Genomic DNA, 12,897 nt, shown 5'->3' on the forward strand with positions numbered 1-12,897 from the left:
GTGAAGGGAGGGAGGGGAAGCAAGAGGAAGAGACCTGTTATCTGCTGGGGACTCCCTCGGACCACAGGGCAACTCTCCAAGTTTCTCATGAGCCACGTGATGGTGACGGGAGGCCACCTCAGCCTCTACCTCACCCTAGAGCTCGCCCTGAGGTTTATAGAGGCCTGGAGTTATTTTCTGTTCCTTTTTGTTTGTTTTCAGAGGTAGAGTCTCACTTGAGTGGAACTCAGGTGACCTCAAGTGAACTCCTCAGCCTCCTGCCTCAGCCTCCTGAGGGCTGGGGTGACATGCATGTACCATCATGCCTAGCCAAAGAGCCGCATCCGTGTTTGAAGCACTCGGACTTGTGCTGAGGAACACAGAATTCACAAACTGTTCAATGCAGGCCTGCACACACACCATCAAAATAATGTTATGTGCTTTCAAAATAAACCACCACATGCCCTCACAATAATTATGGTTAAGTTTGTTCTTCCTGAGAGATATGGGGGGGGGGGGGCTTGAGTGACTCCGCAGATCCTGCTCCCTCTGCTGTTTAGGCTCGCTGGCTCATTCAGCCCCTGAGGGTCTGTTGAGCACCAGGATGTGGTGGTTGCAAGGTGGAACAGCTGGGCGTGTTTATTAGGCAGCACAGACACTCCCTCCCACAACCTGGTAGCAGGGGCTCACCACAGCCAGCTCCCGAGGGGAGGAGCCACCCAGACCCCTTCCTCTGAGGTCAGACCCCAGCCTGGGTTTTCCCAGGAGGGAGAAGAGGAGGAAAGGAGGCAGAGAACTAGGATGTAGGCTGTGGGAGAGGGGCACCAAGACAGATGCAAGCACTCCACACTCTGCACCTTTCTCTGGAGAAGCAACCCAGAACCCTTGCCCTAAGGAGCCCAAGATCTGCAGAGGCCTTCAATGTTTTCACACAGCACTCAAGGGAGGACAATCAGGGTGCTACCTTCCCCAGGGTAGGCCGGTCAGCCATACTGGTGGCTCCTGAGCATCTAGAGGACCTGCCACCTTCTGCCTAACCAGCCCCTTCCTATCACCTAAGGCCACAGAGCACTGTCCCAGCCTGTAGAAATCTCTCCTTTTTTAAAGGTGTTTCAGTTTGCCCACCACATCCTGTCTAACTGAACCCATGCCTGTGAATAAGGACCAGCCAGTAACAAGGACACAAACAGCAAGGCCAAGCTAACACTGAAACCAAGCCCTTCTGAGGTAAGCCATCAACAAAGTAGCCAGACCTAAGCGCACAGGGGCAGCACCCTGCATCCCTACTGACATGATTAGCCCTATTCCCACTGGCCCAGATCCAACCTCTTTCAACGGCTTTTGCAAATACAGATAAATAATTAATTAGCTAATTTTAAGTAAGTTCTATTTATTTTATATGGGTGTTTTGCCTGCGTGTCTAAGAGAATGTCTGATCTCTGGAACTGGAGTTACAGATAGCTGTGAGCTGCCATGTGGGTGCTAGGAATTGAACCCAGGTCCTCCGGAAGTGTGGCTAGTGCTCTTAACCAGTGAGCCATTTCTCCGGCCCAATTAACTTTTAAAAGATGGCCCCCTCACCCCCAAATCCTCTAAAACCATTGTTACAACTCATTTCTCAGATGGGGAAACTGAGGCTGTCTCCCTAAGAGGCTGCCTTATACCACACTCCCCAGTGAAGGCTCACTGCCTCATCCATTTTCTCCCACACCCCAGGGCGGCTGAAGCTCCCTTCTCCTCAGGACAGCCCAGCTGAGACCCTTTCCCTCCCAGAGCTCACTGTCATGCCTTCTAAGGAAGGCAGAGAACTACTGAAGAACCATCATGGCCCCCATGCTCTGTCTGAGAGGCTGGCTGTGGGTGTCAGTGGAGACAGGAGTGGGCTCTGTGTCTGGCTAATCAAGACCTCATGAGTTAGAAGAGGGAAGGAGGAAAACCACTCACCCCACTTGGGCCTCAGTTTCCCTGGCTATAGAGCAGGACCATGCGCTCCTTCCCAGGTTTCCCATCCACGTGTGTCAGATGATGACACTGTCAGGATGGTCCCAAGGTGTGACCTTGTGGGGAAGAAGTGGGGTTGGACAGGATCTGGGCCTGGAGGCTGCTATCCCTGCAGACAGGATCAAAAAGAGTCCATTTTCTCCATGACCCAGATCCCAGGCCTGTCGTGAAAGATTGAAACTGCCCACATCCCCTCAAGTGCCTCCTGTGGTTTGGTTTCCGTCCCGCCGACAGGATCCTGTGGTACCAGCTAGGCCTGTGTATATGTGGCATGTATATGTGGCGTGTGTACTGCGTGTAGCATGTGTGCTGGAGCCTGCCTCTGCAGGAGGAGGTAGTCAGCAGATATGCCAGGAAGATCAAGGCTCAAACACTGAAGCCCCTCTCTAACCCAAGACCTCTTGACAACCTGGTTTATGGCCAAACAAACTGGACTTTTGAATTTTTAAAGCCCCAGACTTTTGAATTACAAACTCAATTACTTGAGGTTGTCTGAAATCTTCCACTTTCGAAACTTCACATTTGAGCACTGCATTTGGAGAGGGCGGGTATACCACACTGGTAAAATGGAGCATGTCCGGCCGCCCAGGAAACTGGGTGGGGGCCTTCAGAGTCCCACAGAGCCCTGCAGACTCTCCCTGTACCACAGACCCCATAGTCATCTGCTTTCAACTCCTGATCCATGCTTCCTTCTCGGCTTCGCATCTCCTGGCCCTGCCAACTTTCCTTTGGGCAACTCGAGGCCAGCTCATGCTTTGAACCCAGCTCAAAGGCAGGCTTCCTGTCTGAGGATGTATTTCCAGTCATTCCTATGAAAGCCATCTCCTCTTTGCTCCTACAGCCCTTGGTCACCCAGTGTCTCCGGCAGACATTAATGTGTATGCATTTGACAATTTGCTCTTGGCCAAAACATACACACACACACACACACACACACACACACACTAGCCTTGCCAAATGGGTGGCTAGTGCTTCCACCCCAGAAGCTCTAAGCTTCCCAGGGGAAAGCCTACCTTCTGACCACTTGGGACCTCCTCTGTCTCCTCACTCAGGTGTCTTCCTGAACAGCCAAGAGCTCTTCAGGCAGGGCTGACTCCTTCCGAATCCTCTGCCGTGAGCATATAGCAAAGCAGGTGTTTAATAGATGCCCAGGCTGTATCTCAGCTCGCCCACAGCCTCCCTGGCTCGTTTTTCCCATCTGATAAATGGGAGCGTGGAGAAGCTCGGGTGGTAAAATGGTCACCTCAGTTGGTGTCATCTTCTTCGCGTTTAAGGCTAAGTCTGTTAGCTGAGAGTCTTAAAGACACCATCATAGTCCCTGACAGTGTGACAAGTCATTCCTCCGATTAAAAGGCCGACTCTATTTCCCCTCCTTCTGAATCTGTACTGCCCTGACCCATTGTTAGCCCTTGGAGGGTAGCAGGGGTGATGCTGTGCTGGTGTCAAGAACCCCTGTGGCATCAGCCTGTAAGCCCTGTTACTCGGGAGGCTATACAGCAGGAGGATCTCAAGTTCAAGGCCAGCCTGAGCAATTTAATGAAACTTGCTCCTCAACCCCTACCCAATCCCCTGAAAGAAAGGAAAAAAGAAAAACAAGGGCTGAGGCAGAGGTGTGACTCGGAGTTAGTGATTGCCTCACATGTAAGGTGTCCTAGGGTCCAGTGGGGGGGGGGGGGGGGGGAGGCAGGACGAGAAGGCAACCAATGTGGCAGGTAGCAGACCCAAGAGCTGCATGCTTTTGCACTGAGGGGACAGAATCTGAGTCAGACAGAAAACAAGCCTGATTGGGCAGCTGGTTCCCACCCTAGTTGGCACATGTGACCTCACTGGCAAACCTACCAGCAATTATGGCTGCCAGCATGGAGCTGACACTGGGCATCTCGTGCGTGGAAATTACCCGTGCCTGCCACAGAGACACTCAACCTAGAGAATGAGGCTGTCCGGACCCTTGTGTGAGCGTGCTGAGCCTCACCCCCCACCCCAGCTCTACACACTGTAATCCTCACGATAGCTCTGTGGGGCCTTATCGCCACCCCCTTCCGCAGCAGCACAGTCACTTGCTGTAAGCAGCCCCTCACACGCTAAATCAGAGACCTGAACGCTCCTCCATGGTGCCAGCGTGCAGGGCTGAGACCAGACCAGAGGACTTCTCCTTATACCTGGCACTGCCCGCCGCTGGTTGGCCACACCCACATCTGTGCTCATTGGTCCATGCTGTGCTCCTCAGAGCCAATCACAAGGAAGAGAGATGGTCCGGGCCTCTCAAGAGTTTGCCCTCGCTGTGTCTGCAATGATAGATAGTCCCTCAAAGATGGCCGCATCCTGGACCCCAGAATCGACACAGCTGTTCTTATATAGCGAAAATTCACTCAACATTTGTGACCAATGAGAAAATTACGGGAACTGAGGAGAGAGGAGGAGGTGGAGGGAGGTTGAGAGGACACAATCTTGAAGTTGATTTAATTGCTACTGGCTGGTTAGAGTAACTGCTAACTTGATACAGCCGGGAAGCACCTGGGTAGAGAGCTTTTGGGGGTTGTTAATTTGTTTTAGTTTTTTTCATTGAGAGAGAGAGAGAGAGACAGAGACAGAGACAGAGAGACAGAGAGACAGTAGGTGGTGGTTCTGAGACATCCAGGTAATGCTGAGAATCATCCCAGATGCACTCCTAAGTGCTGAGCCATCTCTTCAGCCCTGAGAAGAAAACCTTCTTGAGGGATTGTCTAGACCAGGCTGGCCTGTGAGCCTGTGGGCCATTGTCCTGGTGGGTAATTGGTGCAAGAAGGCCCAGCCTGCTGTGGGCCAGCTTTCCTGTTAGCTCTTGACTGAGGCGGTAATGTGGCTAGCAGCTTGAGTTTCTGCCTTGACGCCTCCTCAGTGATGGACTGTGACCGGAACTGTGAGCCAAACAAACCCTCTCCTCTGTTGAGTGGCTTTTAATCAGGCTGTCGCTCACAGTGGCAGAAAGGAAACTAGCCCCATGTGAACTCGTCCCTCTCCCAAGAGGCACTCGGAGACTGTAGACTCTCAGACAGGTCATGCAATAGGGATAGAGCTTTGAACATCTGTCCTTAACCACGACCCTGACACCCACTGAGCACGGACAACAGGCCAAAGACCACAACATCCTACGCAACTCAGAGAGGAAGAGACTCAGGAGCCGAACCACAGCTGCTTGTCCCACACGGCTCAGCAGGCTTCTTGTGTGCTCACTGCCCCTGTCACCCAGGGGAACACTGCGTGTACCCGCCGCCCGCCTCTCTGTGTATCAGTCTCCCTGATCACTCACAAGAACTACTTCATCACCAGGCTGGGCTGAGATCTCAGAACCTGTATCCTGAGAAAGCAGAAGTGATCCTGGGCCCTGCTGAGTCAGCGATGGGTACTTCCAGCATTTACACGGCACATGTACAGAGGACGCCCTGCCCCCCCACCCCCACCACCACCACAGCTCAGACACAGAACCCCGGGGCTGGAGCCAAAGGCTGGTCAGATCTGTCCAAGCACACTTCCAAGCCCATGCTTTCTCGGAGAGGCACATGCTGCGCTCTGCCCTCTGCGCGTATTACAAGGCAGCGGGGATGGAGGAGGCCAAGGGGCAAGGCTGGGAGCTAACTCCTGGATGGAGCAGCTGGCTCTGGGGTCGCTGGCCACTGCCAACTGCTGACTTCTGTTGAGAGCATTTCTTTCATTGGCAGCCCCATGGAAACCCTCTGCTTCTCTGCTCCACCCCGCAGCACCGAAATCTCTACTCTTTCCAATCTTACTTGAGACCCTTGCTGCAAAATGCCGAGCTTCCAAGAGAAACAAATTGTCTGATTTCCCACTTTTGCCTAGAACCAGAAACAGTGTGTGGGGGGTGGGGGGTGGGGGGCAGAAACAGCGCCACCGAGTGGCTGCCACAAACAGGCCCTTTCCTTTCCCTGCATCCTGGCTGGCTTAGGGCTCCCTCTTAGAGGTAGTGCAGAAAGATCCACCTGTGGGAAACATCCCACCAAGAGCCTCTGGAATGTCCCTCTGCAGATCAGCACCTCACTACCTCATGGAGGTCCCCAGTGGGAAGAATGTTGCTTTGCTCCATCTGACACAGAGCGGCTTCTAGAAAACACTTATTGAGCTAATGAACAAAAGTGTGTGTTTCAAGTTGCCCCCTTCCTGGGTGGGGGTGGGGGGGCTGACAGACAGGAACTGGGCCTGACTCACTCTGGCTTCTCAATCTTCCAGGGTTTCCTCACTTCACCCTATGAGCCCAGCCCAGTTACAGCCTCAGCCACGACACCTCCTTCTCTGTGTGACCAGTGCCTGGGACAGTCGTGGTGGACACTTGAACAATGGTCCGGAGCTGACACTTCCCTATGCTGAGTCCTGAGATAGTCCAGCCAAAAACATCTCCACCTCCCCCCCCCCCACACTGGCACATATATACAGACATCTGTGAGTGCTTCAACATGCAATGAGATCACTGGACACGAATAAGGTTTCGTGGGTTCCAGTTCTGGTGAGATGTGTGACCTCGCATGGGTGCCTTTCCCTCTCTGAACTCCATCTTCCCCCACTACAAGGCAGTTTTCCTAACCTGGGGCTTTTTGACACAGGATGTGAGAGGGGAGTGTGGATGTGAAACTGGTCCACTCTTACACAGCGTAGACTGACATGCTTATCCCCATCTGTTTTTTCTGGAAGACATCAAGAACAGCCACTGCCTGCATCGCAGAAGGATCTGCATTTAGAAGTTGAGAACCTGGGAGGGGCAGTCAGTCATCACTGTGAGGACGAATAAAGGCAAGAAGAGGGCTGAGGGGCCGCCATATTTGTGGCAGGGACACTTAGCTATCGGTATCGGTAAAGGTCCCTTCTTCTCACGCAGACATAGCTGCGGCTGGGCAAGAGCCGCCCATGCCAAAATGCCGAATCCCAGCATCCTTTGCAACACATCAGACTACAAATCCCAGCATTCTTTGGCCCACCGGGCTAGATCTCACAGGCCAGATGCACAGTGTTTCCTCCCCCACCAAGGCCCAGTGCGCACCTTCCCACTTTCCTATCTACCTCTGAGCCCACGGGGATTCCGCCAGAAGGGAGAGTCGAGCTGCAAACTGGGTCATTAAGTCACTAGGGCGCGGGGACCCCCCACTTAGAAATACCTTCTGTAAGCCAGGAATCATGCGAGGCAGGCTCCCAGGCACTAGAGTAGCCGAGGCAGGAGAATTGCTTGAGCCCAGAAGTTTAGAGACGGTCTGGGAAACATGGTAAGGCTCATGAAAACCAAAATTAAAATAAAAGGTGATGGCGCACGCCTTTACCAGCACTCTTTTTTCCAGCACTTGGGAGGCAGAGGCAGGTGGATTTCTGAGTTCAAAGCCAACCTGGTCTACAGAGTAAGTTCCAGGACAGCCGGGGCTATACAGAGAAACCCTATCTCGAAAAACTAATAAATAAATAAATAAATAAATAAATAAATAAGTAAAAAGTGCGAAGGTATGGGGGAGAACACAAAGAGAGAAGGCATGAACAATGGCCTGCCTTTTCATATTTGGGACGCTCGGCCTGTTTGTTCCTGAAGTTCACACAGTCTTAAGCAGCTTGAACCTCCTACTGCACAGGACAGCGGGCAAATCAGAATGCCTCTCCTTCGATGGCTCAAGCCCAGCAAACGTCTAGAACATTCATCTCTTGAGACCCTGGAATAGGTCTGCAGTTTGCAGCCTACCCTAGAGCTATGGAGTCCCTTGGAGGGAGTCTGGTGGGCTGCCCTACTGTCCCCCTGACCGGTGGGCTGCTCTACTGTCCCCCTGACCGGTGGGCTGCTCTACTGTCCCCCTGACCGGTGGGCTGCTCTACTGTCCCCCTGACCGGTGGGCTGCCCTACTGTCCCCCTGACCGGTGGGCTGCCCTACTGTCCCCCTGACCGGTGGGATGCCCTACTGTCCCCCTGACCGGTGGGCTGCCCTACTGTCCCCCTGACCGGTGGGCTGCTCTACTGTCCCCCTGGGCTGCCATACTGTCCCCCTGACTGCCTGGTGGGCTGCCCTGCTGTTCCCCAAGAAGCAGTGTTTTAAGGGTTTTCGGGTTGCATCTTTCTGTCTGGGTTTTTGTTGTTGTTAGTTTTTTTGGTTTTTTTGGGGTTTTTTTTGTTTTTGTTTTTGTTTTTGTTTTTTTTGACAAATGGACTCTGTAACTTCAAGGAACTGCAAAGCCCCCACCCAGAGATAACCCGGTGAGATGGGACACGCTGTATCTCATAAGGCGGAGTTTCACTTCTCCACGAAGCCTTCTGGCCTCAACTGCTGACGCAGGGCACGTGGCTTCACAGAGATCCTCGGATACTTGCTTAGAAAGGAAAAAGAAACTCAAGTGCACAGCATCAGGAGCCTGGAAAGAAGGGAAAGAGAAAAATACTTGTGTGTGTGCCCCAGTCAGCCAGCGGCTCTCGAGTATGAAGGGCATCGAACCTTCTGACGAACATGTTTGGCATGGAGATGCCCTAGGCTCACCCTCAGACAGCCTGATTCACAAACACTGAAACTCTAAGAAACGCCCATGAGGGCTGGGGAGGTGGCTTGGGGGGGGGGAGGGGGTGAGAGAGCTTGACCATTAAAGGCTGGGCATGAGTGTGTGTGCCTGTGACTTCAGCATTGAGAGGGGAAAGACGTGTATATTCAGGGAGCTTAATGGTCAGACTGTAACAGAAACAGTGAGCTGTTGATTTGGCTAGAGACCTGGTCTCATGGCAGTAAGGTACACAGTGACAGAGGAAGACACCCAGGGCCCTGCTCCCCTCTCTCCCCCTCTCCCTTTCCTTCTCCCTCTCCCCTCCCCTCTGTCTCTCTGTATCTATATGTCTCTCTCTCTCTCTCTCTCTCTCTCTCTCTCTCTCTCTCTCACACACACACGCACACACACACACACACACACACATACCATGTTGGTTTCTAACACGGCTCAGAAGGCTATGGCACAGGCAGGGTCTAAGTGCCCTGGGTGTCTGAATGATATAACTGACATTCAGAGCCTAGTGGATCACTGTCTGCCAAGCATTATTGCCAGATAGGTCCTCTCATTTCACTTTTTTGAAAATGAAATAGGGTAGCTCCTATTCAGAACCCCATTTCACAGATGTGGAAACTGAGGCACAAACCCAGATCTGGAGCTGCGAGGCCCTATGGAGTCTGTGGTGGTCTATCCTTGGTATCCTAAAAGGCCTCTGTTTTCAAACTGGGGGTGTTACTAGAACCCTCATTATAAGACACGGTAAAGAGTCCAGAAAACTACCTCAAGATGTCATTCGTAATCAAGCATCTAAGAGACAGAACTACATACAGTCCAGTCTCCCAGCCCATTCTGCAGATGCTAAAACTAGGGCCCAGCTTCTCCATGGATAGCTCGTAGGGAAGGGATGGAAGACCCAAGGACATAACACTGAGCTGTGCCTCAAGGAGCCCTGATTGACAGATTATAAGACCTCGTGGGAGCAGCTGTACAGGGGTACAGAGACCTCTCTCCTGGGCTGAGGTAGACAGAAGCCTGTATGGGGTTCATCTACTCCTCAAAGAGTTGGGAGAGTCCAGAGCCACCCACCCCAGCTCTCAGATGACACCCTGGCCTCCCACGTGCCAGACACTCCACAAATTTAAGCCAAGCCTTTCAGAAGAGTCCTGAGCCAGCCCCTTCTCCAGCCTGAGTGAACCGTGAACCAGGCATGCACACAGCAGCAGCCAGGCACTGAGACAAGCCAGCCTTGCCCTTGACAGAAGCCAGAACCACAGATCCCCTCGGAAAGTGGAAGGAGGGAGAGATAAAGGGAAATCGAGGCTTTCTTAAGACACAGCAAACACAAGACCTCCTCCACCACTTCCTCACTGTGTGACCTCAGACCTGTGGCCTGCCCTCTCTGAGCCACATAAATATCATGTCAAACTCTCAAGGAGCTGCTCCGGAGTCACTGTAGGTGGTGGTTATCTGTGCCAGGCTCCCTAGTCTTAAATGTCTCAGGAGAGAAGCAGAAGGAGAGTTAGGCTTTCAGTGGAGAGCATGGTCAAAGGGTCTTCCATATGTAAAGAACTTTTATATATAAAATAAACCATAAATATGGGGGGGCAGATTTACACAGAAGAGTCAGAGATAATAAGGGAACCACAGCCCAACTAGATCAGCATCAATAATGACCCACACAGGCCACCAGGAAGGTGACTCAGTGGGTGAGAGATGGCTTGTTCTGTGAGCGTGAAAGTTCAAATACCCAGAACCCACATAAAAAAAACCACACATGATGGTACATACTTGTAATCCCAGTGCTGAGGAAGCAGAGGCAGGAAGATGCATAGGGCTCACCGGCCAGCCAACTTAGCCTTAGTCAGTGAGCTCAGTGTCCCAGCGTGAGACCCTGCCTCATCAAATAAAGAGCTGCAAGTGGAAGCATCTCAGGCAGAAGGCAGGCAGCCCTTGTGTTGGGGAGGCTTCAAGGCCTTTGCACCCCTATGACATGCCATGAACAGAGTCAGCAGGCAGACACTGTCGTGACCAGACAGCTCGCATATCTTTAAAAAGGGTAATGAGGGGCTAGAACGATGGTTCGGTGGTTAAGAGTACCAGCTGTTCTTCCAGGAGACCCAGGTTCAATTCCCATCAATGACAATGGTGGTTTCGCCAGCATCTGTAACACCAGCTGTAGGGGAAGTTGATCCCCTTGTGTCCGGAACATGCACTCACACGCAAAGACCCGCATAGATACTGGCACACGTATATGCAAAATAATTTTTTTGAGACACAGTTTCTCCTTGTAGCCCTGGCTGTCTTGGAACTCATTTTATAGACCAGTCTGGCCTTGAACTAACAGAGATCCTCCTGCCTCTGCTTCCCTTTGGGTCTATGAGAGACCTTGAAAAGGCTTATGAGAATCAGAGAGTGACAGAAAAAGATATCCCATGTTCTCCCTCTGTATGCACATCTGGATATCACACAGCGGCATGGAGTCACCTATGGAAATGTACTCACAGGACCAATACACAAAGCAAAACTATATCACAAAGTGTTCGTTGTAGTGCTGGTCAATAATAATAATAATAATAAGAAGAAGAAGAAGAAGAACAAGAACAAGAACAAGAAGAACAAGAACAAGAACAAGAACAAGAAGAACAAGAAGGAGAAAGAGAGAGAGAGAGAGAGAGAGAGAGAGAGAGAGAGAGAGAGAGAGAGAGAGAAGTGGACCTGACAGCACTTAAATGCCCCAAGGCAACCTTTGCCAGCAGCCACTGAACTGTCCGCTGGGGAGCACGGAGAGCCTGAAGGAGGTGGTCTGTGGCTAGGCACAAGTCTGCTTAAAGCTGAGTTCAGAGAAGGATTCGCCCTCACAGGATGACCTATGATGGCCACGCTGGTTTTCACAAACACCAGCATCGCTCTTCAGGTCTGATTCTATGCTAGAAACGTTTCCTTTGACACCAGAGAGGAGCTCCGATCCCTGCCCGCGTGCCCCTTCCTGCTGTCTGCAGGACTCAGAGCCAAGTGCTGTACCTTCTCTCCAGTCTCCCCTTTGGGCTCCTGCGGCTTCAGGGTTTGGGAACTCGCGCCCTGGCTTCTTTCTCGTGGTCACACAGTTGTTCTGGTAATGGATGTTTGCTTGGAAGCATTTCTTGCATTCACGGAAGATTTCGTCTGAGCCCCGCTGAGCACAACCTCCAGCAACATCCTAAGAGCCTCGCTCTGTCCAGTGTTCTGTGTGGGACACAGACAGAACTCAGCCTGAGAAACAGCTGGAGCGGGGAGAGGAGGGAGGAGCAGGAAGCAGCCTGGGGAGGGCGGGGGCGCCAGCTGTGTGGAGTGGGGGCCCCGCAAGAGGAGGCTGTGCCTGCCAGCCAGGCTGGGCTCCTGGGTGGTAGCGGCCCACTAGGGATGACCCGCCCCTTGGCTGGAAGCACAGCTGGAGCTGCAAATGGAGCCTTGAAACCGGGCTGCTGGGGAAGTAACTCTTGATCAACCTGAAGACCCACCAGCAACTGGTTGTCTCTGCCCGATCTAGGGACAGTAGCAAGCCCTAGGGCCTCTTGCCTGCTGTTCCCTACCTCTGAGTGCTATTCCTGCCCCTGTGGTGGCCAGATGGCCTCCAGCAACTTTTCCGTGGCTGAAGCCTCTCCTGACAGACTGCTCTGGGTCCCTACATCACAGCAAGCACTGACAGAGCTACCACGCTGTCCTGCCTGCTGTGTGTCTCTTGCTTGGACTGGGAACTCCTTGGGTGTCTTTGTTCCCTAGTCTGTCCCCACCACCTAATATAGTGCCTAGTTTATTAGCTACATCATCACCAACAGCAACAGAATTGTTGAGGTAGCCAAGAACCAGGCATGGTACTGGGCACTCAGTACATAATCTTCACAGTGCTAAGCTCTCAGTACTAGATCCTCCTTACAGCAGTGGTGGTGGATAGGTATTTTTATCACCCTTGTTTATTGGTGAGAAAGTTGGGGCACAGGAGGGCTAAGTTTCTTGCCCAACACTACCCAGCTAGGATATGGCAGAGCTGGAGCCCAACCAGGCTAGATTCCAGTCCTTGGACTCCAGAAGAAAGACATAACGGTCCTTGGTGTGTGTGATCCACAGTAAGTGCTTCGGTTGAGAGTGTCATGCATCACCATGCCTGCTGCAACAGGGCTGGAAGAGTAGCTCACCCATAGCAAGCAGAGATGCTGAGGCCATGGAGGGCTCGGGCTCACAGCTGAGACCAAGCTGAGGTCTGTCAAGGGTGGAAGCCCTGCTGCCTAAAACTACTTACAAGTGAGGAAAGAGGAGAGAAAGAAGAAGGGAAGGAAGCAGGGGAAAATAATGGAGAAAGGGGAGGAGAGAGAAGAGGGAGAGGAGGGGAAGAAAGGGGGAGGAGAGAGAAGAGGGGGAGGGGGAGAAAGGGGGAGGAGAGAGAAGAGG

The 12,897-nt window shown here is 52.4% G+C and overlaps 1 protein-coding gene across 2 annotated transcripts in view; it reads right to left on the reverse strand.

Annotated features, from left to right (window-relative positions):
* Window positions 1-12,897, reverse strand: part of Cmklr1 (chemerin chemokine-like receptor 1) — a 41,822-nt gene that overhangs the window by 26,395 nt on the left and 2,530 nt on the right. The window contains exon 2 of one of the 2 annotated variants that reach the window (XM_031337447.1): window positions 11,494-11,694. The gene's annotated coding sequence lies outside the window, so the exon portion shown is untranslated. Of the gene's footprint in view, window positions 1-11,493; window positions 11,785-12,897 lie in introns of those variants that run through there. The other variant, XM_031337446.1, reaches the window with a different exon arrangement.

Source organism: Mastomys coucha, unplaced genomic scaffold, assembly GCF_008632895.1.
Source record: "Mastomys coucha isolate ucsf_1 unplaced genomic scaffold, UCSF_Mcou_1 pScaffold22, whole genome shotgun sequence".
Classification (NCBI taxonomy): Eukaryota; Metazoa; Chordata; class Mammalia; order Rodentia; family Muridae; genus Mastomys; species Mastomys coucha.